Here is a 27,285-nt window from a genome sequence, read left to right on the forward strand (position 1 = left end):
ATTATGTACGTTCATCGTCCGCTTATTTTATGTAACTCATGCCAAAAAAAAAAAGAAGGAAGTGATAGTTTTACATATATATAGATGCAAATGAATGCAAGTGAGACTCATAAGATTATTCCTGAAACTCTTTGAATAACCTGGAAGCATAATACCCTTGAATGTCACTACGGATTATAATATCAAAATAGGACTTCAGGAATCATAGACATGTATCAGAACATAATGAAATAGCTTCTGGAAATCAAGAACATTAGCCATTCTAGTATTTAAGAATAGAAGTTTCTTTGGAGTTTATACGTTCGTCGTCCGTTTGTTCGATATAGACCATGCCAAAAGAAGAAAAGGGTATAGCTTGAACATACCTCAATATCCTCAATATACAATACTTCCAACCATAGCATACAGTGGAGTTTAATCTCAAATGCTCATACAAGCCCATAGAAAATTGTAAACGATGGTCGTACTTGATATATTTTTTTTTTAAAGTCGTAGTCGATATGCATGTAGAATACTTAATAGATGTTGATGATCCTAAGATATTTTTAATAACTTTTTCTTTCATCCATGAAGAACTATCTCCTCCATATGTACTGTACACGATCAATTAATGAAGGCAATCCCCCCTCGCTTCCCCAACTTCCTAGTCTACAAAGAATTGTACAATTCTTCTCTTCATGAAGGTACGGTCGTAGGTGGCTTACAAGAGGCTGTGAGAAAATATCTAAGCATGGACTTATATTAATTGCACAGAAAAGAAACTATAACTGATGGAGGAGGAGACAAAAATTTATTTTGAAGTAACCTTATCCAAGAAGTCTTGTCTATAAGACAATTTAATGATAAAAAAAATAGTTGATCTTGCACCATAATTTAACATCTGTTTCATGGTCACGATGGAGACATGACTAGGACAAAAATCACCTCATACGTGGAGATATAATATATTAGATACCACATGCAAGATTTTAACAATTTCTTAATAATCCCTTTGTAAAATTTCTATTACAAATAAATTAGAAGTATATCATAAAAATTAGCATATACACTAACATTTAAGAAATATTGAGATACGAAGAAAATAAATTTCGTCAAAGTATAATTGAATAATTAATTTTATTAGTCTCCCGCTAAAATCCAACATTTAACCAATTACATACATAATTAATTTCCTGGTCTCAATTCACTTAAACATGGACCACTTTTAACGCACTTCATATACTCCTTATCATAATCATGTGACGTAACACTAATCCATGTCCTCTTTATACATACACCAAATATTATTCCAATCACCGTCATCCAACTTCCAAGTCTTAAATAATTTCGGCACTTGTCCTTTTATATACTAAGCTCTTGATTTGCATGCTTGAATATGACCAACTCCTCTGTGCTCGGATAAATTTTCTCATGCTAGATGGTTCAATTTCCTCGTCCATCTTGGACTGTGTTCCGTTCAAATAAATGTCGAACCTCGACGAAACTTACTTTCTCCGATTCGTTTAAACTTTAACCGTTGCGACACATATATATCATCAATCTAACCACCTATAAGCTTGGGGTATAACTTCGTTTTCCATTACTAATGTCACTTAAATCATACGCTTTCCAACGCATGAAAACACAAGATGTAACAGCAGCATCTCCTTTATTTATACGACTTCCTCCATATCATATATCAACTCCCAAGCATCAATAATAACATTCACAACATCATAACAATAGTCTTTATTCACCTACATTATCCATATTTCCCAATTTACTTCAAATCATCCATATCCATGGTCATAGCACACTATTACGTTCACTCATATACAATGTCTATCCCATGTTCCAAATGTCATTTATAACATAACCATAATCACAACATATCAAGATTCATGATTCAATCCAAGCTACTACTCAAAAATATCACTATTCTCACATTCATGACTTATTTCCTATCTCCTTTTACAATCCAAGTCTTTCAATCCCTCAATACCTTATACAACATGGAAAGACCATAAAAATTACCTTAGAAGGTGTAGGAATGAACCTTGAGTGGCAACACTTCACTTGAGCAAAACCCTAGTTCCACTCCCACTTGGATTTCTTGTCTTAGATGAACTTTAATGAGTTTCTTACACTTGATTCTCTTGGTTTGATGAGTTGATCATCAATATCTCTTGAATTCTTGTAGGAGAGGTGTGGAGAAATATTCTAGAGAGTTCTAGAGAGAAGGGGAGTGAAGAGGAAATGAAATGAAATGAACTTGATCCCCTATTAATAATACTCTATCTGTCCCGACCAATTTTTATGGACCAACATACGGTCCGTATAAATTTCACAGACCGTATGTCTGGCCGTAGATTTGGTCCAGTGAGGCTGGCCATCTGGGCTGAATATACCACTTAACATACAGCCAGTATATTTTATACGGCCAGTATGTTGGGCCGTATAATGCCAAGTTCTTCTGAACTCGTTCTCATCGACTTGTTTGATCTCCAATCCTTATGGAACCTTCTTGACACTTGTTTAGTACCTCATTAACAATCTAAGGGATGCTATAACTCTTATCCGAAACATCATTAAGTCATTATTAACTTGTTACTCGCAAATCTCCCCCGATGCATAACGTATACCTTGCCTTCCTTGGCAAATTTTCTTCTCTTACCTCAAATGTTTTTGAAAGCTCAATTAGGGTCATCAAATGCTATTTCTTACTTATTGAATTATCGTATACTTCGTGTCCCCCGCTAGTCTATTCACTGTTCATCAACGGGGAATTTTCCGAGGTGTAACATTCTTCCCCCCTTAAGAACATTCGTCCTCGAATGTTAAGTTCTCGGGGATTCTATAAATATTTCGTCGAGTTTCCCCTGTAATATGTCACTACCATCCTGTCATAACAGCCTATAATAAAAATGCATCACGGGGCCACAACATAATAGCAATAGAGTTTGGCCACACACGACCCAAATGCATAAAAAGGAAAACATACATACCTCATGATCTTGATGTCTCATCTTGGATCTCTTCCAGGGGTTGGAATAAGTGCGGGTACTTGGATTTCATATTTTCTTCAACTTCCCAAGTCATTTCTTCTCGGTTATTGTTTCTCCACAAAACCTTAACTGAGGCAACTTCTTTGTTTCTAAGCCTCCGTACTTGCCTATCTAATATGGCAATGGGTACCTCTTCATAAGTCAACTTTTCTGTCACTTGAACATCATTTACTGACACGATCCTAGTAGGATCTCCACCAGATTTACGAAGCATTGAAACATGGAAAACTGGGCGAACTGACTCCAAATCAGGAGGTAGATCTAATTCGTAAGCCACTATGCCTACCTTGCGCACAATCTCATAAGGCCCAATGTACCGGGGACTAAGCTTCCTCTTTTTACCAAATCTCATTACACCCTTCATTGGTGACACTTTTAAGAATATCCAATCTTTCACTTGGAACTCTAAGTCCCTTCGACGATTATCCGCATAGGACTTTTGACGACTTTGGGCTGCTAATAACTGATCTTGTATGAGCTTAACTTTCTCTATGGCTTGCTGGACCAAGTCTGGCCCTATCAATTTAGTCTCTCCTACTTCGAACCACCCAATTGGGGATTTACACTTTCGCCCATATAAAGCCTTATACGGTGCCATTTGGATGCTAGAATGATAACTATTATTATAAGCAAATTCAATAAGTGATAAGTGATCATCCCAATTACCTCCAAAATCCATCATACATGCCCGTAGCATATCCTCGAGAGTCTGAATGGTATGTTCATCTTGTCGGCCAGTTTGCGGATGACATGTCGTGCTAAGGCTCACATGAGACCCCAAACCCTCTTGGAAGGACTTCTAAAAATTAGCTATAAATTGAATTCCTCTATCAGAGATAATAGATACTGGAACATCGTGAAGTCGCACTATCTCCTTAACATAAAGCTTTGCATAATCTTCTGCCACATATGTAGTTCTGAATGGTAAGAAATGAGCTGACTTCGTGAGTCTGTCCACAATCACCCATATAGAGTCATACTTACGTCGAGAACGGGGTAAGCCTGTAATGAAGTCCATGTTAATAACTTCCCACTTCCAAGTTGGAATTTCTATAGCTTGCAACAATCCACCCGACTTTTGGTGCTCGATTTTCACTTGTTGACAATTGGGACATTGAGCTACAAATTCTGCTATATCTTTCTTCATCCCATTCCACTAATATACAGATTTAAGATCATGATACATTTTCGTTGCTCCTGTGTGGAAAGAATAACGGGAGCAATGGGATTCTCTCAATATTTGGTGGCGTAATCCTGCCACATCAGGAACACATAATCTGCCTCGGCATCGGAGAACTCCATCTCCTGAGACCTCAAACGATGACCTCTCTTTCTGAGAGAGTGTATCTCTGTAATGCATTAGCAAGGGATCTTCATATTGTCGCTCTTTCACTTCCACTACTAGTGACGAGACTGCTGAATTCTGAATGGTAGCTCCCATGCTACCTGAGTCCACTACTCGAACTCTTAGGCTAGCTAACTGCTGGAGCTCACGAGCCATTTCTCTCTTTTCTGGCCGAACATCGCACAAACTTCCCATAGATCTACGGTTAAGAGCATCAGCCACAAACATTCGCCTTTCCGGGGTGATATAGGATATCAACATCATAATCTTTTAGCAATTCCAACCATCGTCGTTGCCGCAAATTCAATTCTTTCTACTTGAAGATATACTGAAGGCTCTTATGATCTGTATAAATATCCACATGGATACCATACATATAATGTCTCCACATCGTTAATGCATGAATCACTGCAACCAATTCAAGGTCATGGGTTGGATAATTTCTCTCATGTTTTCATAATTTCCTTGAACCATACGCAATCACCTTACCATGTTGCATCAATACATAGCCTAGCCCAACGCCTGAAGCATCGCAATAAACAACATAACCTTCCAATCCCTCTGGAAGTGTCAGGACTTGGGCAGAAGTTAATCTATCCTTTAGCTCTTGGAAACTACGTTGACTAGCATCCGTCTATTGAAACTTTGCTGAATTCTGGGTTAGCTTTGTGAGTGGCACAGAAAGAGAAGAAAAACCTTTTACAAATATCCTGTAATAACCTGCTAAGCCCAGAAAGCTACGAACCTCCATAGGACTCGTGGGCCTTGGCCAAGTCTTCACAGCCTTAATATTTTGGTTGTCTACCCGAATACCATCGGCTGAAACAATATGCCCCAAAAATGTCACTGAGTTCAACGAAAACTCACACTTAGAAAATTTTACAAACAACTCTCGAGTTTGAAGAACTCTAAAGACAGTACGCAAATGGTTCGCGTGCTCTGCCTCGGATCTAGAATACTCCAAGATATCATCGATGAATACAATCACAAATAAATATAGGAAGGGCCTGAACACACCGTTCATCAAATCTATAAATACTGTCGGTGCATTAGTTAGTCCAAATGACATTACCCGGAACTCAAAATGGCCATATCTTGTTCTGAAGGCTGTCTTAGGGATATCTTTCTCCCTAACTCTCACTTGAAGATACCTGGATCTCAAATCTATCTTTGAAAACCATTTGATGCCTTGTAATTAGTCAAATAAGTCATCAATCCTCGGAAGAGGATATCTATTCTTAATCGTCACCATAATCGCAATGAGCCATCTGTCTTTCGGACAAACAACACGGGTGCTCCCCACGGGGATGAACTAGGCCTAATAAAGCCTTTCTCAAGCAAGTCTTTCAATTGCTCCTTCAACTCTTTCAACTCTGCGGGAGCCATTCTATAAGGTGGAATAGATATCGGCTTGGTGTCCGGCAACACATCAATAGCAAAATCAATCTCTCTTTCCGGATGAAGGCCTGGAAGATCTTCCGGGAATACATCCGGAAACTCATTCACTACGGGAACTGACTGAAGAGTTGGCGGTTCAGCTTCTACATCTTGAACCCGAACTAGATGATAAATGCAACCTTTTGTGATCATCGTCCTTGCCTTTAGATAGGTAATAAACCTACCTTTTGGTGACACAGTATTCCCTTTCCATTCTAAAAATGGTTCTCCCGGAAATTGGAAACGAATCATTTTCATTCTACAATCAACATTGGCATAGCAAGAAGCCAACCAATCCATACCCATGATAACATTAAAATCTACCATTTTTAACTCACGCAAGTCAACCATAGTACGATGGTCACAAATAACAACTATGCAATTTTTATATACTCGGCTAGCTATGACCGATTCACCAACGGGTGTAGACACCTCAAAAGGTTTGATCGACCCCTGTTTGACTCTAAATCGACCCGCGATATATGGAGTAACATTTGACAATGTGGAGCCCGGATCTATCAAAGCATATACATTATGAGTAAATACCGATAATATACTGTGACAACATTAGGAGAAGACTTAAGATCTTGGCGTCCATCCAAAGCATAAATACGGTGCTGAGGACCGCTAGAACTGGGGACTCTCCCTCTATATGTACCATGGCCAACTGGCGCATGTGAACATGGCCCCATAGGGCGTACAGATGATGATGATCCGACCGCCTACCCTAAAGGCTGGGTCCTACCTCTACCACCAACTGAGGGGCAATCACGCATAATATGGCCTGACCGACCACATGAATAACAAACCTCTAACCCCAATCGGCACTGGCCCCAATGTAACTTCCCACACTGGGAACATCGTGGCATGGGTGGCCTCGCCTGACCCGAATCACTCCTGAACTGAGATCCTGAAAAGCTCTGACTCGGCCCGGAATGGGTAGATCTATCAAATCTCTGACCTGTAAACTGTAGCGGCGCACTAGTCATAGAATGGCCTGAATGCCTAGAAAATTGTTGTATGTGCCCGCGTCTAAACTCACTCATAATACCCGAAGATCTAGCCCTCTTGTTATACCCTCTATCATGCTCACGCTCACTTCTTTGTTGTTGTTGACTTTCTTCTAAATTCTGGGCATGGGCTTGAATGCGTGAAATATCCATATTGTCCTGAAGGGACGCAGGCAAGCACCTATCCATCAAATGTGTCCCTAGGACTTTCACAAATCGGTGCACTCGGTCACCCATATCCGCTACTATGGTCGAAGCATACCTAGCCAAAGAATTGAAGCAGAGACTATACTCTAAAGTATTCATATTCCATTTCCTTAAATTCAAGAACTTATCAGCCCTAGCTCGCCGAACCTCTGGAGGCAGGTAATATTGGAGGAAGGCATCTTCAAACTCTTGCCATACCGAGGGAGGCGCATTGACTCCCCGTGAAGCCATCCATACCATGTACCAATGAACCACAACATCCCTTAATCTATAGGACGCTAACTCTACCAATTCGGTGTTCGAAGCATGTATCAATCGAAGTGTCCTCAACATTCCATCAATAAAATTCTGAGGTTCCTCATCCGGCTTTGATCCAAAGAATTTCGAAGGATCTAATCTAATAAAATCTTGGGCCCTTGCACTAACAGTCCTATCACCTTGCCCTGTACCTTGCCGCTGGGTCTCGGCGGCAACTAATTGACTAAGCAAATGAATGGCCTCTTTACATCTTGTCCTGAAGCATCCGGTGGAGGAGCTGGAGGTGCTGGAGCTGGGGTTGAGGCTCTCTCATTCTCCTCAAAAATAGGCACTGAATGAGAGGATCGAGATTGAGCCGCATTATGGGACTCACTTTCCTCTACAATCGTTGGCGGTGCTCTTTCAGCCCGCTTTTCTGCCACTGTCTTGCCCTTTTGGGCCGCTGTAGACTTTCCCTTGACAGGCATCTCTGAAATACATAACACACAGTTAAGGAAAAGGGAAGTTCTTATATCATAGCTCTATAAGTGTGGCGCGCGACACACCCATAACCAAGACTCTATTGGACACGGCTCGTAGACACACCCTAGGATAGAACTGCTCTGATACCACTTTTGTCACGACCCAACTGGAGGGCCATGATGGGTACCCGGTGCTAACCCACCCAGGCACCTCTTATCAAACATTCACATTACATCTAGGTCAACCACATAGCTAAATCATACTTTCTATCCATCATTTATACTATTTCCATTGGGCAATGATACATTTATATTACTATTAACAACTATGCCCACAACAATGTACATAAGCCGACGAGGCTACCAAAATGATATTCGAAATATAAGCCGACAAGGCCAAATACATCTAACCATATACACATTTCTACGAGCCTCTAAGGAGAGTATGTCATATCACATAGGCGGGACAGGACCCCGCTATGCCCATAAGTATGTACACAAAAGAATAGATACCAAAAGTTGTAGCTCCGAATGAAATAGAGCTCTGTTACGTAGTCCCTGAGTAATAAAGCTATGGATCAATCCTGTCTCCCTAGCCACCTGCGGGCATGACGCAACGTCCACAAACGAAAGAACGTCAATAAAAAGAATGTACTGAGTATGTAAAGCATAATCAACATCATTATAGAAGCATAGTAAAACAACATAAGAGATAGCATAAGATGGGAGGTAGTAGAACCATCATCATAAACACTTACTTGCTTTTCATTGGGACCTTCCATTTCTAATGCGTGATTGTGTACATACATCCATATCCGTATTTGTATTCGTATCCGTACTCATTTACATTTCATACCCATATGCATATTCATAATCATATTCTTATTCATTTACATATTCATATTCATAGCATACCCGGCCATGCAAGATCGGTGTTTCACATACCTGGCTATGACAAGGCTCGGTGATTATACATACCTGGCCCTACCAAGGCTCAGGGTCATCCGTACCCAACTGCAGTGGTGTGCACGCAATAATTATCATACCTGGCTATATAAGCTCGGTGGTACATAATAGTCACACATAACATATACATATATACATAAGAGCTCATAAGCATCTTCGACATCATTTCTATCATCGTTTTATTACATCTATTCTTAGAGGATCACTCATCGTATATGGAGTTTAGTAGAATCATAACATAACGAGAATCACGAGCTTTAGTAGCTTTAAAGATAGAATCATTTGGAGGACATCATAGGCTCGTGAAAGAATAGATGTATAGCTAAAGAACCATGCCTTATTGAAAGAAGGGTTAGCCTTATATACCTTTTTGTTCGACTATTCTAACGCTTGAATGTTCTCCTTCAATGCTCACGTTTCTACCTTAATTAGAGTTATACTAACATTAGAAAATCGATAGCTTAGCATACTTGACTAAAGCTAGGTAAAATTGAGCAGCATCTCCTTTATTTATACGACTTCCTCCATATCATATATCAACTCCCAAGCATCAATAATAACATTCACAACATCATAACAATAGTCTTTATTCACCTACATTATTCATATTTCCCAATTTACTTCAAATCATCCATATCCATGGTCATAGCACACTATTACGTTCAATCATATACAATGTCTATCCCATGTTCCAAATGTCATTTATAACATAATCATAATCACAACATATCAAGATTCATGACTCAATCCAAGCTATTACTCAAAAATATCACTATTCTCACATTCATGACCCATTTCCTATCTCTTTTTACAATCCAAGTCTTTCAACCCCTCAATACCTTAAACAACATTGAAAGACCATAAAACTTGCCTAAGAAGGTGTAGGAATGAACCTTGAGTGGAAACACTTCACTTGAGCAAAACCCTAGTTCCACTCCCACTTGGATTTCTTGTCTTGGATGAACTTTAATGAGTTTCTTACACTTGATTCTCTTGATTTGATGAAGTTGATCATCAATATCTCTTGAATTCTTGTAGGATAGGTGTGGAGAAATATTCTAGAGAGTTCTAGAGAGAAGGGGAGTGAAGAGGAAATGAAATGAAATGAACTTGATCCCCTATTAATAATACTCCATCTGTCCCGACCAATTTCCACGGACCAACATACGGTCCGTATAAATTTCACTGACCGTATGTCTGGCCGTAGATTTGGTCCAGTGAGGCTGGCCATCTGGGCTGAATATATGACCTAACATACAACCAGTATATTTTATACGGCCAGTATGTTGGGCCGTATAATGCCCAGTTCTTCCGAACTCGTTCTTGTCGACTCGTTTGATCTCCAATCCTTATGGAACCTTCATGACACTTGTTTAGCACCTCATTAACAATCTAAGGGACGCTATAACTCTTATATGAAACATCATTAAGTCATCATTAACTTGTTACTCGAAAATCTCCCCCGATACATAACGTATACCTTGCCTTCCTTGGCAAACTTTCTTCTCTTACCTCAAATGTTTTTGAAATATCAGTTAGGATCATCAAATGCTATTTCTTACTTATTGAAATATCGTATACTTCGTGTCTCTCGCTAGTCTATTCACTGTGCATCAATGGGGAATCTTCCGAGGTGTTACATATATCGTATGATTCGTGGGCTCAAAACCAACTAAACATGTCATGGTCACCAACAGTCAGGCAGAGGTAGGAAACCATGCATATAGGCTATAAAAGATCACAAGTTAGCTATAGAGGCAGGTACAGGTGAGCAAGTGCTATATCTATTCTTGTACATGTAGTTTTGATTTCACTTTTAGCATGGCATTGAGTGTCAAAGTTCATAATCAAAACATGGCCTAAATCAAAGAGGGCATGGCACACTCTTTAGATGATAAAACAAGTGGTATTGGTAGTTAAGAGACAAAAATGTGAAGCAATACAAGATTGAGGTAAAAAGAGACAGAAGTCAGGCCAGGGGCCATACTCATAATCCTGGTTCTTAATCTCTTTAAGGGGTGAAACAACAATCAAGAAGAACAAAGTGATGAATTAACCAGCCATGAGTTCATTTTTTAATTAGCAGGAAACTGAATCAGTGCTAAGAACCCTTCCTAAACCAGCCGGCACTCATCCAAAGGCCATAATGGCGAGTAGAAGGTCCAAGTCCTTTCAGGCTAGTCTTAACTTAAACAGGTCAAGGTGTCTAACAATGCAAACCACAAATTATCAACTAATCATAAAAATCAACTCAACACATAATAGGTCTTAGGAGGTACAAATAAAGTCTCAAAAGTGGTCTGACCTCATTCCCATGATTACACAAGTAAGCAAGAAATATGTAACAATCCAAACCAGATTCAACAAGCTATAGCAAGGACAAAAAAGGAACATGACACTGTCCTAGGTTCAAGTGCAGATCAACCATGGTCCTAACAGATCACATATGATAGGAAGTTTCAAGTAGGAGAAATGATAGGCTCCAAGCGATCAAAATTGGAACAAAAGGATTCATGGCACTGAGGTAGGTCATATTTCAGTTTGGATTTTCAGATTAAAAAAAAAAAAAAAAAAGGGCAAACTGCATGTTACCGTAGCATATAATCACAGTTTGAAGCTTTAAAATCAAGATAAGTCTACTTTCTACAGCTTTTGATCTTTAAAAACCGTACTTAAAAGTGTAGAAAAGTGTCAAACTACTAGCTAGGGTAGACAACAATATCGAAAAAAACAAAGGCTATCCAAATGGATCACAGTGATCCCACATAGCATTTCAATGAACACAGTATGTTTTAAAAGCAGGTTTCAAAGCAAGTTTCCCATCTTTTATTCACATAGCCAACCAATTTCCATAAAACTATATCAATTTAAAGAAAATTCAGAGAAAAGAACTCAGAGGTGCATAGTCTTTATTGTAAGGTCAAAAGATGTACTAAAAATGAGCACACGACAATTTGCACAAAGCCAGGATACAAAAATTTGCCTTTTTAGATTTTTTATAAGTAAAGATAGACAAAGCTGCAATCCAGCAGAATTTTACTTTATTTAAAAGTCATGTTCCTACTCAGTGAGGTCTAGTTATGCGAATTCCAGAAGAGAAACAAGTTGCTTTTGAAGCCAATGGCCAACTAAGTCATCTAGAGGGAAACTAAGTTATAAGGAGAAACAACTTCACAAAAAAAAAAAAAAAAACAATTATCTAACCATCTTGAGGTTACATAACCATCATAAACACTAACTTACACCGTTTATGCTCTCTTTTTGAAAACCATATTCACTTTTCAAGCCTACATGGCTTAAATAATTTTAAACAGAGTGAATATCAAAATGAAAAGGGATTTCCAAACCTGCTCTATTACTTAACTTTCAAGATTTCAAATAAGCACAAATATAGGTCCATGTAGACTGATAGGATTCCATTTAGCAGGGCAGATCCTAATTTCTCAACTAACTCACTTATACAATTTCATGATTTCCATGTTTCTTACAAGATTCATAATAAATCCAATTTTTTCTTGTTCTTATTATGCTACTTAGACAAGAAGAAAATCAACAAAGCCATCCAGTTTACACTACTAAAAATAGCATGAACATATAGACAGTTTTCAAAGTCCTAAGTTTACAGACTAGGCTCTAAATATGTTTTTGAAATCTTTTGAAATCTCCTTCCTTTATAGAAAACTGAGAATGCATAATCCACAGATCAAGTCATTAAACACTTGGCATAGTTTTGGTATCATGTTTTAGCAGTTTAAATAGCAACAAAATGTTAAGCTTTAAGTCTTAAACTCCAAACATTCAAGGTATTAGACAGTGTTCACAAGAATCATACTTAATCCTAACAAATGATTCCAACATTAATTTTGAAGGCAGAATCTCATCAAGCTGAGACAGTTTTCACACATAGAACAAATATATCACTAAAATGAATCAAGACGGCCAATAAAGATCACATTTGGCTAAGTGAAGGCCAAGTGAAGTCCAATATCACAAAATCCATTTTAGGGTATTAAAAAAAATTACTTCAATAAAACTAAAATAATTACTCTTTGGTACTGTTTCATTGAAAAGGTCTTAAACATCAAAATTTCAAAAAAAAAAAAACACAACATAGAACTGAGACTAATACCCCCTTTTTAAACCTATTTCTTCTCATTTTTAAACCTAACAGGTTATAACAATTATTTAGTTATAATAAGCCCACCTTTAATTCATTCCTTATATCTTAAATAATCAAAACATGGACAGGATCATCATTGTAAGTAAGAAATTATCAGCTTATAACACTTTACATAATATATAAGCTAGAGCAGTAAATATTCAAAACTGAAAATACAGCCTTTGGTTTTTTATTTTTGTTAGTATATGAATAGTATAATATAGTATATTGGTATATTGTAGTATTTCTTTGTATAATGATAGTATATTGATAGTATTTTCAGTAATAAAAGGTTTAAATTCTCGGAGAACCTTTTCTAATTCTCCAAAAAAATTTTGAAAAAAAGTCCCTTTGAATGGCAATCAAGCCTTCTATTTACAGCACTAAAATAGGGTTTAGGGGTAGAAATGGAAAGAATTTCAGACCAATAACTGAGTTTTCCCCCAATTCTTAAACCCTAATTCAAACAATTTCAAAATTCAGTAAAAGACAAAGAAATTTTCTAGCAAATTATACTAATTCGTGCCGTATTCAACAAAACTTCATATAAATCACATAAGACAACTAGAATCTTACTAATTGTACCAAAAAAATTCAAATAAAAATCAGAAAAAAATAGGATAGTATGCCTCGTCATTAATAAAACAAAAATGCTACATTCTAATGCTATAATAGCAATTCTACAAAACAAGATAAATCCCCAAAGCATGGTACTCAACTTGAACGGACTCATGGGAAATTATCCCTGGGTCCTTCATTTGTTGCGTGTAGTGCACAAGATGGCTAAGAGCTTCGAGGCTCCGCCCATGGCGATCACATACATGAAGAAACCGAGCAACATACCAATTCAAGTCGATTTCAAGATAAAAACAAATGAGTTATACGAAAATAAATCTGGTAACCATAAGAAAACATGGTAGAGGATAGCAACCCTAAAAAAGGGGGCATACAACAGCCATGAAACACCGCCAATTAGATTGATAACCAAACCTTAAAGGCGTCGCCATTTCGCCCGAAAGAGGAAAAGAGGAGTCGGGCCAAAAGAAAAATAAGAGTGGGGGTGGAATTTTTATTTTAATAAACTTCCACCCCCTTTTTTTTTATAAGTTCCCCCCTTTGTTTTTTAAAAGGTTTAATTCAATCCCCCCTCCATTTTAAATCAAAATAAAACTAAGTATTAAATTACGCATATAACATAAGTAAAAATAGTTATTTAGGCTGATTAAAATTTAAAACTCGTAGATTTAAAATTTTAGCTTTGAAACAAGCCTAATATTGATATAGTTCCGGAGAATATTTAAGAATGTGAAAAATGCGGTCAAAAAATAAGTCGTAATTCATACGTCGTCTTAATTAATAATTTCCCTGAGCTAGACGAAGCGGGATACATATTTTTTTTTTTTGAGTTATATTTATGAAAGTAAATAACTCATTATTTCTTGTAATTGTTAATTTTTAGGAAAATAATAATTAAACGTCAATCTTAGCAATTTTCTCGGGATTTTTAAATTTTTAATACTTTTTAAGGGCATCCTTACCCCGTCTTGGACTCGAGAAATTTGAAAATTAAAATATGCGTTTTATGCTAAGCAGGTCTTCATTTTCTTCCTCATCTCCATCTTCTAACCTTGTCTTCCTGCGACAATCCAAACGTGGCCTTCATTCACGAGGCGTTCCAATTGGAGCTTGAAATCCACACATTCCTTAATATCGTGGCCAGGGCAACCATGATGAAATACGCAAACCCTTTCTCTTAGAGGTCCTAGGCGACCCTAATAGGTTTGCGGCACTGCTCTTATCCTCCTCACACTACACAGTAGGGAGTGAATCTTGGCATATGACTCCTCGAATTTGGAGAAGTCGTTTCTCCAGAACCTAACCCTTGATATCTTTTCTGGATGATTTTTCCCTTGGTCATGGGTCAGGAAAGAGTGGGGCCCCCATAGTTGGCTAATTCTCCCTTGCTCAATCCATTTGATCAACTTCCTTTCCAGTGCTCCACACGTGGTAGAGGCATTTTTTGTAGATCGTGGAAGGAGCACACGGCGGTAACAGATTTGGGCTTTGCGCATACACTCCAAAACTCCCTAAAGTCTCTAAGAGTTCTTGTTTGGACATTTCTACTAGTGTACCCCATTTATGTGATCTTGTGCCCTTAAGAATAATTGTGCATGAAATTGGAGGTTCCTCGAGCTAATATTCGTGCAGGTCTCCATAGACTTTCAAATTGGGGATAAGTTGTTCGTCATCTCCGTAAGGTATGGGGTCAAGCCCTTCTTGTTGACTGAGTGGGACATAACTCCCAAGTGGCGCTTCAGGCGCCTTTCCTCGTTTTACCTGATTGGCAAGGTGTTTTTTAGTCAGCTCCTCAACATAAGCTAGGAGAGTTTCAGCTTCTTTCTTCTTCTCATTGGCCGCCTTAGTGGTTTGGACAGCTTCTTTCATTCTAGCAGTAGCCAGGGCCATAATATCATCCTACTGTCAGTTTTTCTTACTTGTTTCTTCCATGTTCTCATCATTACTGACTAGGTTGACGTAAGGAGAAGTCGCACTCATGTTGTCTGGAGTCTCCATTTCCTATTAGCAAATCAACCTTTTAAAAGTGGAGCTAAATTTAGTTTTAGGGGTTATTTTCTTAGTTTTTCTTTTAGGTAGTGTCCGAAATGTGGACAAATCAAGAGTTTTAATAATATTATGATTTTCACACAACAATTATATCAAATAAGCATTTAGACCTATATGATTCGTTTTCCTATACCCCATTGCTAGGCTACTAGCGTATGAAGTAAAATTGTGCCATATGTAAAACAACTTTATTTGTTCCCAAAAATAAAAATCCCAATGCTTTTCATTAATAATATCTTCCCAAGTGGGATTACAAGGCTTGAAAGTAAATAAACGCAAAACATCAAAAGAAGTCCACTCCTCGAATCGAAATTTGCGCTCTCTTAGTCCGTGTCTTATTGGCCCTTCGAAGGGCGGTCTGAATGGCTACATGGGCTGGCATTAATGCGGTCCCGATCTACTGACCCCCCTAAATGTCAGTCAATGATGTCCCAGTATCTATGGCTCCCCTAACAAAAGTATCAAGCCATTTTAGGCTCTTCAATGAGGCATCCACCTCGTCTGTTAAACTCTTAACTATCTCTTGGTCATATTCTGTTTTTGGTTGATGATCCGCTTCTCTCCCTTCCACCAGTCGTTTCATTCTTCTAACCTTAATTGCATTTGTGGCTTCTCTATCTATGGGAAACTTTCACAGATATGGTCCTGGAGTAGGAGTACCAGCTAGCTCAGCCCTCAGCCACTCGTAGTAGTCTTCGTCATGACTTGGATTGTTTGGATCCTCATCCAGCTTATCTTCCCTTATCACATTCCTCCAATCTTTTCTAGCATCCTGAATTCCCTCGACATGCTCTTCTTCGTAATCTCTCACAAACTCTTCCATATCTCCCACATTTGGGATAACCTATCTCATACCAAATTGTCTAAGTACTCTCAATGGTGCGTAGGGTCTGGTTCCCCTAATGCCCATAAGCGGTAAAAACTGCTTTTGTTTTATATTTCCGCAAATGGAGGTTGGTCATTTATGCAAAAAATACTCATTTTTCAAGAAATAAAAATGGTAGATTTTTGCCTAAAATTGGGCGTTTTGGGTTTCGGACTAGAACACCTAGGTTAAAACCCGAAGGCATTAACTAAGTAGAAAACCACATAATCCCACCCAAGTTTTAGAAAAAGGTTTAGTTTATGTTTTTAAAGAGTTTTTATTTAAGTGTAGAAAATAGTCTAAGGCATACTATTATTGTCCATTTGTCGACTATATTTACATTTTATTTTCAATTTTAATCCAATTTTAGTCTTTTTTTAGATAGTCCAAGTTTTTGAAAGTCCAAATCAGTCCACAAGTCTTAAATCAATCCATAAGTCCACAAAACAGTCCACAAGTTTCTCAAATAATCATTTCAGTCCTCATGTTTTAAAAATCGATCAGTTTTCGTCCAAATTGCAAAATAGTATTAATTTTAGGAGAGTTGTATGAGTCATATCTCTTTATACGAATCAATTTGTAATATTTTGAAAAGTCAAGTTTTGGCAACTCTTAAACTATAGGATAATTTTTAAAGTTTCCAATAAATGAAGTAAATTCTCAAATTTGAAATATAAAATTCGTAAGTAAAGAGATAAGGAATTGGGCCGACCAAGCCCAATAAGAATGTGTCATGCATTTGGGGTAACCTCGGGTCCAAAACGTATGCTCCATTTTTTGCTCTAAGTTGGTACACTCGATCTCGCTAGTGGGCCCCATTGGGACCCACCAACGGGTTTGGATGGACAAGGATACAAATGGGTATGCACAATATTAGAATACATTCACAAATAAACTAAGTACATTGAATTTAAACTAATTAAATTATTACAAAGCCCAAAAATGAATTACATTTTATTTGGGCCAAGCCCAGGTATAATAACGACTAACAGAAGCAGAAAAGGATAATCAAGGAGGTCCAGATATGCAAATAAGGATATACAGGCCTATCGTAGGTCAACCCAATAGAGAAAATGCCCAGAATTGTTCCAGAGAATGTGAAAGTGTTTGATTCTGCACTTTCAATGTCCCTATGAAGAGGCCCACTTGCCCACACCTCTTCCCCCCAGCTAAGCGCGAACGCTGGGAGCCTCGCCTTCTTACCCTCTTACCTGTGAGTTGGCAAAAGAATATTGTATGTTAATAAAACACCTGAGTTGGCGAAATAAAAAAAATAAGCTAACGCTTACTAAGTGTTTAGTTACCATGCCCAAAAGTCAAGTGTTAAACCACAATATATATGATATGCACCCAGTATTCCTCTAATGGAGAGAAAAACCAAAACGACATAACCTCCCCCCTATATACTCAATGCACACCTCAAGTTCAATCCACTTCAATCCACAGAACCAAAAGGTTAGATCAAGATCCCCAGAAAACTCCATTTTAACCAAAACCACAAACTTATAATTAGTTTTAAAAGTAGACAAGATCCGAAAATTTCAGTGAAGGCAAAGCAGTGATCTAATCAACTTCAAAATGACCTTAAATGAGCCATTAAACTCAACTACAAACACTAGAGCCATTTCCAGAAACAAACACGTCTAGAAAATAACTCAGATGATGAAAGAATCAAACAAAACACTAGGCTGCAGTATTCAAGCAGTGGCATAGCTTAAGCAAGAACAACATGTATATTAAGATGACTAAGAACAAGTAGTAGGATCTAGAGAGTGAGGAGGTATAGGTAAAAGAGAGTCAACAAAGCACAGAAATGCACAAATAATAAAAAAGGACAACACTTAGTCTTAATCAGCTTTCAACAAGATTAAATAGCCAGCAAACAATACAATGGGGGTTAGTCTAGTCACAGGATTCATTTTAAACTGAAAGCAGTTAAATCAGTCCTAGAAAGGTCATTTTTAGCCATATTTCTCACTCAAACAAGTTATAGGATCAAACCACAAGGTTTTAAGCCATTTTAAACTAGTTTTAACCTTTGGTAAATTCAAATACTAAGTAAACATGTCTGTAAGTTTAATCAAGTATTCCAAGTTTCAGTCAAGGTCTATTATGATCATCTTCTTGTCATTTCTAGTCCCTAAAATCACCCCAGCACATAGCAAGTATAACAAGCTAACAACAGAGTCTCCAGGACACTATAAGCTTGTTCTATTTCAAGAATTTTCACAAAAGAGCCACATGTACAGGTAGGAGCCTATGAGGATCACAATGGGTGCATGATGGCTATCCTAGGTACTAGGTATGGATCAACTAGTCATAACATATCACAAGTGAAAAGAGACTTCAATTAGGAGGAGTGACAGGTTTCAAGAATTCCAAAACTGAGACAAAAAGATTCATGGCACTGTCCTAGGTGCAGGAGATGGTTCATTAGACATAACTTGATTCAAACAAGCAAACAAACTCAAGTAACTAAACATTCCAAGTGAGTCAAATACAAACAGGATCACCTAAAAATGGTTTCTGTTTTAAGGTTGACTTTATTCTATTAGGTGACCATGTTAAGCAAGAGGGACTAAGCAAGCTATAAGCAATATCAGTATAAGGAGGGTACAAGACACAAATGACAAGTTATATGGACACTGCAAACAAGTAACAAACAGGACACGGGATAGGAATAAGATAAAATCACCAACAATATTAGTCCTTTCCTAGATCCATTATTCCATTTTAAAGTCAATAACACAAGTCCTTCTCCTAAAGTCTTGAAAATCACATGACCAGAATAAGAAATCAAGGTTCATTTTAGAAGTTCTTAGCATTAATAGGTTCCATACTTTCCAAACACCTTTCAAGTCAAAAATACAAGTTATATTGGGAAAATTTGAAAGGTCATTTTCTGTAAAAACAGTGGCTATAGGTTTCAAGATAGGACAAGCTAAGTAAGCATAGGCCATGGACATCTTTAGTTTAAGCTAGGTAATCAACACAGAGAAACGAGGGTATATTTCACATTTTCAAAATCATTTTTTAAGCTCAAGATCAGTCTTAGAGAGTGTTATAGGGTCCACATATAACAGGCACTACTGTATACAATAACAAACAAGAAACTCCAGAAATAATTAAGCATATCAAAGCACAAGCAACCTATGTTTGAATGCCATTTTCATCCAGTTTTATGCCTAAAGTTTTCCAAGTCATTTCAAAAAGACACAAAGTATTACAAGACATTTTTTGGACCAAATTTTAGCCGTTATCAACAAGTGAAGGAAAACAAACTCATTTTATATCTCAAAACAGTTTCAAAAAAAGAATAAAAGGATCTATTTTTTCAAAAAAAAAAAACATTTTTTAAACTTTTTGACCCTTAAAACTCATTTCTTAAACTCTAAGCTATAATAAGCAAGTATCAATCTCCATTCTTTAAACTAGAATCAATAACTAAGATGATCAAAACCAAGAGACCAAAAGCTACCACAAACCAAAGGACTTCAGAATCTAATGAAACAGTAACAACACAACAATAATCAGAAAAGAACCACCTTAATAACCTTCAATACAACACTAAACTTCACAGAAAAAATCACATGACAAACTCATATCTCAGAAAATCCAATGCAACTGTAAACTATAAGCTAAACAGATCCTTCTCTTAATTTTTAAACCATTTTCAAACACCAATATCAACTAACTACACCCCAAATTGCATAATATAATCGTCCTAACATAGATAAGCTATTCAACAGTTAATAACATAGGAAAATACCAAACGTAATCCAAACTTCAATAAATAGATTTCAACACATAAAGACAACTTAAAATAGGGTAAATAAGGTGGAGTAGGAGTATTACCTTTTTGAAGGGCAACCCAAAGACCAAAAGGGAGGAATTGGATCAAAACTTCAACACCAACACCCAAGAATCTTTAAAAAATAGCGTTTGTTCTTGAATTTTAGTATAGTATAGGTATTTTGAGAATAGTATAAGTATAGTATTGTATTGTATTTCTTGTATTTTATATTGTAATGGTAATATATGTATATCAACAGTAGAGTTTATGATTAATCAGTGAGGAAAATCAAAACCCTAGCCGTCACTAAGAGAATTTTTTTTTATCAAAAATCACACCCCTTAAAATGTCACAATCCTGTTCTATTTATAGAATGATAATCTCAACCCTAGGGACAAAAATGACCAAAATGAAATCAGGTTTCCCCCCAATTCCACAAACCCTAATTCAAACAAATTTGAATTTCAGTAAAGGCAAACAAATTTTCAGCAAATTTGTACCGATTGTACCTTATCCAACAAAATTTCAGACAAATCACATAATATAACTAAGAACCTAACTAATTGTAGCCGAAAAATACAAATAAAATCAGAAAATGCTAAGATAGTACGTCTCATCATCAATAAAACAAAATTACCACCTTATAAGGGTACAGCTATACAAAACAAGATAAAATTCCTCAAAATCATACCCAACCAAAAATCCATTTAGGAAGTTCCCCCTTAGATTCTTTTATTGGGTGTTATGGGGCACAAGATGGTGAAGAGCTCATGGCTCTGTCCATGGCAACCATAACACAAAAGATCCTAGGGTAACATCCTTAATCAGATTCAATTAGGTATAGAAAAACATAAATCTAATGAAAATGAACCTGGGAATCACGAGAACTCGTGATAAGACCCCTCAAAAATCCAGCGAAGAACAGCCGTGGATTGGCTTGAATTGACCATCGATGGCGGAGAGGAGGGGTCGGGTAAAGAATGAAAGAGTGTGTGTGTGTGTGAGGGGGGGGGGGGGGGGTTGGAAGTTTATTTTTAATAAACTTCCACCCTCTTTTTTTTTTAAAGAACCCCCCCCCCCCTTTAAGTTTTTTAAAATATCAAAAGAACCCTTCCTTTTAATGCAAAACCTTTCCCAAACAATGTACTCATTTAAAAAAAATACATCTTCTTTAAAAACATATTCGTCTAACAGTTCCTCGTAAAATAACTTTTAACGAAAACAAGGTTTATAATATGTAGTTTTAAAATACAATCTTTAAAACAAGCCCAATATTGACATAGTTCCAAGCAATATTTAAAACTATGAAAAATGTGGTGAGAATGACCCGTGATTCATACGTCATTTTATTTAGTAATTTTTCCGATTTAGATGGAGCGGGATATTTATCTTTATGTCAAAAGATATTTGTGAAAGTAAATAACTTGTAATTTCTCGTAATTGTCAATTTTCATAAAATAATAATAAAATGTCAATTTTTGCAATTTCTCGGGACCTTTAAAATTTTAATTTTTAAGGGTGCATCCTTGCTCCGTCTTTGACTCGGAAAATTTAAAAATTAAAATACGCATCTTATGAGGTGAAAATTAGGTGTCAACATCCGTAATGCCTCGGAACGTTCAAAGTCTACAAAAATAGCACTACATGAGTATTTGAATCATACAACATTTGGAAAAGAGAAACCCACTTGTTTCTACTCTTCACATTTGGTTGAACTATCACTTATGGTGAACTCATCATTACCTCTCTCCCAATGATCATACTATTCTAATTCGTGGGTTTCTAATCAATTCAACCTTTTTACAAGCAGTTATTGTGCTAAAGTTACCATCTTGATGAAACCTTAAATTTCAATACATCATTCTTATCCATTAGAACTTGAATTCCCACCGTAGGAAGGGATAATCTATAACTTTAGATGAATAAACAACAATAAAATCACTGACCCATTCATTATTCAAGGGTTTCTTAAGTTCTAGGGCTTTAGTCCTTTCATTCGCCATTAGAAAATCTTGAACAAATCATGGAATTTAACATGATCATGGAATGAACAAAGTAAAGGAATGAGACTTACCTTTCAGGAGTATTTTAGCCCTAGCCTTAGAGAATCGCCACAAGTGTTCTTGGGAACTGTTTTGGAGTTATGTGGGGAATGAGTTCGAAATAAAGAATATAAAACGCTGATTCAGCCCCCCGTCGACCACTGCAGCAGTCAAATTTTCGCTCCGGAGGTCCCGCTATGACAGACCTCATTAACTTTTCCTGCTCTCGCGGTGGCGACCACCTACTCGCTACAGCAGTACCACAACCGTTGTAGTGGTCCATATTTAACAGTAGCTCGGGTTTTTCCACTAGTTTTTCACCCAAAAATTCCAACACCAATCCGAGGCCCTACAGAAGCAATCCAAACATGCACATATACATAAAAACAAGCTATGGACTTACCCGTGGCCTCAAAATTCCCAACGGAGCTCTAATTTACTAAGTCACCCCCCAACGGAAATGAAGATAATTTTCAGAAAATGCACAACCACAACTAACACAAGTTTCAGTTTTTAGACTTCTAACTTTTTGAGTTCCCATTAAGCTCATTTCTATTCTCGGGAAGGTACTAGCAAGGAAAATCCCCCATAACGACCTAGGGGGTCGTTACAGTGATCCTCTATCTCCTACTCTATTCATATTGACAACAGATGTATTGACTACGAACTTGAGTCAATTGTACAATGTACCACAATTTAAGAGATTTGGAACGCCAAAGTAGAGTCCTATGGTGAATCACTTGGCATATTATGCATATGATGTGATTATTTTTTACATTTGCAGATGTGTTCTCACTTCAGTTGATTATGGAAATACTTGGGGACTATAAGAATACATCAGGGCAGAAGGTAAATAAGGAGAAAAGTGCAATTTACTTGCATCACTCAATAACAAAGGATATATAGGTGACTGTAGAAGTGGTGACTGGTATAACAAGAAAGGATTTCCCCTTTACATATTTGGGATTTCCCATATTCAATAGTAAAGGATGAAGGATTTCTATAGTCCTATACTCAGAGATCATGAACAGGTTGCAATCATGGAAAGGTAAGATGTTATCCTTTGGAGGAAAAGCAGTATTGATTAAACATGTGTTATAGGGGATGCCCATCCAGTTATTATCAGCCTTAAACCCACCGGATGGGGTGATAAGGCAAATGCATAGGATGTTTGCTCAGTTTTTTTTGGAGTAATACAATAGGGGGAAGAAGCAGACATTGGGCAGCATGGACTAATTTATGTGTACGAGAGAAAGAAGGGGGTCTAGGATTTAGATCTCTGCATGATGTACTAATGGCACTTTATTGTAACATCTGGTGGAATTTCAGGACTAGTCCTTTTTTATAGAGTGTGTTCATCTATAATAAATATTGTAAGAAGGTTAATCCAGTAGTGGCGCAATGGAAATATGGGTCCCAGAGCTGGAAGAAAATGTTGCAGGAAAGGGACATCATAGAATATCATATTTCGTGGCAAATAAAGAGTGGGAATACTCTTTTTTGTTATGATAATTGGATTGGTCTGGGGGCTTTGTATTATGCAAAAGGAGGGGAAGTATATGATGACACAATTCAGAATGTAAGTGAGATGGTAAAGGAGGGAAGATGGGATGTTGACAAGCTAGAAACAATTTTATCTAGGGAAATAGTTCAACACATAGTGGACACAATTAAACCACCTAGAGATGATGAAGCAGAAGATGAACATAGGTGCATTTTGAATAACAAGGGCAAGTTCTCAGTCAAGTCAGTTTGGGATTATTTGAGATTGAGAGGGCAAAAGAATGAGGTGTTCAAGTATATATAGATTAAGGGACTACCATTTGAGATATCTTTCTTTATGTGGAGGGGTTGGAAGTTTAAGGTGGCTATTGATGAAGTGTTAAAAAGGATGATTATCAACTTAGCTTCTAGATGTTGGTGTTGTCCGGGCCCAATGGAGGAGACAGCTCAACATCTATTTCCTAAGTCTTTTTCTGCTAACAGGACTTGGTCCTATTTTTCTTCTTTTGTAGATATAAACATTGAGGGATTATAATTACGACAGATTATAGTGAAATGGTGAAGACAACATATTAATGATAGGCTCAAACCAGTATTTCAAGCTATACCAACTATTATATGGGAATTGTGAAAAAGAAGGAATGGCAATATTGGAATCAAGCAAATGGTGTAAAAGCAAGAATATGGATAGAGTAATATTTCAAACTGACTCTCTCTTAGTGTAAAGGATTTTGACAGATGAATGGAAACCACCATGGCACATAACAGAGATTATTGAGGAAATTAAGGGTCTATATGAAGGCATTCAACACAAATTCACACATATACTAAGGGAAAGGAACAAATTAGCAAATGCATTAGAAAATATAGCACTTGATAATGGACCAGTCAATTATCAAAATTTCATGGACATGGATGTGGAACACAAGAAAACCATTAACAGTGATAAATCAAAAATTCCATATCTACGAGTTACATACGGGTAAAATGAAGAGTAACACGGATAACAGGAATGTGAAGAATATTACTAGAGTGGAACAAGCATATAGATCAGCAATTACACCAAGGCACAGGAGTACGAGGCATCACAAGAGGAGATATGCCTGCAATACAGAAAAACAAAGGCAAGAGAGGAAGGGTGTGAGACGATACAATGACAGATCATCAATTTTTCAAGGAAATGGAAACCACCGAGCAAGGAGGAGCTAAGATCGAGGCGGCATGATTTTTTGGAGATGATACAAAGCATATCAAGAACTCTCTCTTCAGATTCAACAAGAATATCATCATTAGAGGAGTGTTATAGAGCTAATCGACATAATCTCCATAGCCATGAGCTTGGAGATCAGACCGACAACAAGGAGCAGATATGGCAAAATTGTCTTGTCGATTTACAAATGAACTTTCCTAATTTAGTTTGCCCATCAGAAATGTGTGGAATGGGCCGCTGTTTTGGGCCTAGTCCATTTATTTTGCTTCATGTTTTTTTTTCACTTTTCATTTTTTTGATTTTTTGTTAAGACATTTTGATTTGGATTATTTATAAAAAGCCTGATTGGGCATATTAAAATTGAAACTACACCCAAATAGCATTTGTTATAAAAACAACCATTAATCAGCAAGCAAAACACAAAATAAGTATACTAAACTACCACTAATAACATGAACTTAACTAAAACAACAAATAATTAACTAAGAAAAGCACAAAATGATTAAAATAAGTTAAAGGAAAAAGAATTACCTTTACTAGTGGTAGCCTAGGTTGAGAATGGAGCATTTGGGGCACCTTCTTTTTCTCCACACCTCATAGCCACAAACCACGATGAAAACACAAAGGTTCTCACCAAATACAAACAAATATTTTAACTAAGAAGGGTAGTGAGCAAATCGAACCCTAAGTATAGTCGTTAGGCAATATAAAACCAAAGAAGGTTCTTCCTGAAAATCACATGTATGTATGTTGATTTGTGTCTATGTCATTTGGTAGAAATTGGGGTTCTTTATATAGATATCTCAAATTCTAGGGTCTGAGATTTCAACCGATGTGGGACTAAGAGATTTGGGTTGGGGGGGGGGGGGGGGGGGGGGGGGGAATTCCTACATTTCTCAATCAACCAATCACAAACCTGTATTTGGATATTTGAAATCGATATCAGATAAAACCCATTAAAGAAAATGCAGATAAAGCACAAAAGAAGGGACACCTCACCTCTTTGAGGGTTTCAACGGTGGCGTTTGGGAATGAGAGAGGGCAAAACATTAAATGTTCTACTTAAAATAGACGAACAGTAAAGCAAAACAAGCAAGTACACTGCAGCGCTGCCAATTTTGGCAAAGATGACGACGACACCTTAGTGTTTCAAACTCTTTCCATCGATACAAATGTCTATCGTGTGAGGGGTCCTTTGGCTTATGCTGACATAAGGGAAATGGGCCGGGTCTTGTCCTAGTTGGACTGGGCCTAGTCCTAAAAAAGGAGAACAGGGTGAGGCTGGCCTAATATACACATATATGCATGGTATACATGTATATATATAAGTATATACCGTAGACCTCTCTATATATCTGAAGAGGGGAAAATGTGCAAATTATCAGATAGCCACAAATTGGAAGCATGACAAATAAATAACATTTAAATTATGGAAAATTTTCAACTAATTAACCAATTAATCTCCTTCGAAATACGGCCACATGCATAAAAAGGCTAATAATTGCAAATATACCCTTAATTGACTTCAAACCATGAAATTGGCCTTTTCAACTAGTTGCTTATTTCGAAGTATAACCAAAATTAATCACATAACAAACAATTTTCAAATATAACCACAATTAAAACATATAGCTAATTATGATTAGTTTTAAATTCTAAATGCAAATTATGGTTATGCAAAATTTGAAATGGAGAGTTAAAAAAGATTAGTCATTTAATTAATCCAATTTCTTGAATTAAACGGAGTAAGATATTTGTCAAATTTACATTAATACATTAAAATATTAATTGAATAATTAATTTGTACAAATACTTTAATATCTATTGGAGAATATGCAATCTCCTAAAATGACTTACAAATTACAATATATATTTGAAATTGTTTTGTCAAATGGAATGGGAAAACATTATCAAAATAATTTTGTAACACCATTTTGGTTTATTTAACACACAGTCTACTCCGTTTGAGATTCAAGAACTCTGGATGATTAAATAAAATTATTAGAGGGCTAAAATTAGGTGTCAACAGCTGCCCTTCATTGTTCGGGGATGGCAAGCCCATCCCTTGTCAAGACCCAATTTTACTGAATCGTACGGGCACCAACCTTTCCGACCTCGGTAGGCTAACCCTTAACTCAACATTCACAAATAATAGAAAATAGCAGAAGAAGGTTGTAACATCCCGTAAATTCATATGGAATATGAAAGCGTTATATGAGTTGTTTTGAACCTTATAAGTTAGGTTGTGTTCACAATTCAGGACTTCAAAAACCAAAACGGGGAGTATTGGGATGAAAATCCCATTTCAATGGTAATTGGGGGATTTTACGACAAAAGTACGGCCCGTACTTCAAAGTACG

The 27,285-nt window shown here is 36.9% G+C and overlaps 1 long non-coding RNA gene across 2 annotated transcripts; it reads right to left on the reverse strand.

Annotated features, from left to right (window-relative positions):
- Window positions 1–17,168: 17,168 nt before the first annotated feature.
- Window positions 17,169–25,740, reverse strand: LOC132603508 (uncharacterized). 2 transcript variants are annotated; one of them, XR_009568359.1, is made up of 3 exons: window positions 25,457–25,740; window positions 24,744–24,818; window positions 17,169–17,588 (listed from the first exon to the last, which is right to left on the reverse strand). It is a non-coding gene; the product is annotated as an uncharacterized LOC132603508 (long non-coding RNA). The 2 variants fall into 2 exon arrangements; XR_009568360.1 differs by having other exon boundaries at window positions 22,245–24,818.
- Between the last annotated feature and the right edge of the window lie 1,545 nt (window positions 25,741–27,285).

This window comes from Lycium barbarum, chromosome 7 (genome assembly GCF_019175385.1).
Source record: "Lycium barbarum isolate Lr01 chromosome 7, ASM1917538v2, whole genome shotgun sequence".
NCBI lineage: Eukaryota > Viridiplantae > Streptophyta > Magnoliopsida > Solanales > Solanaceae > Lycium > Lycium barbarum.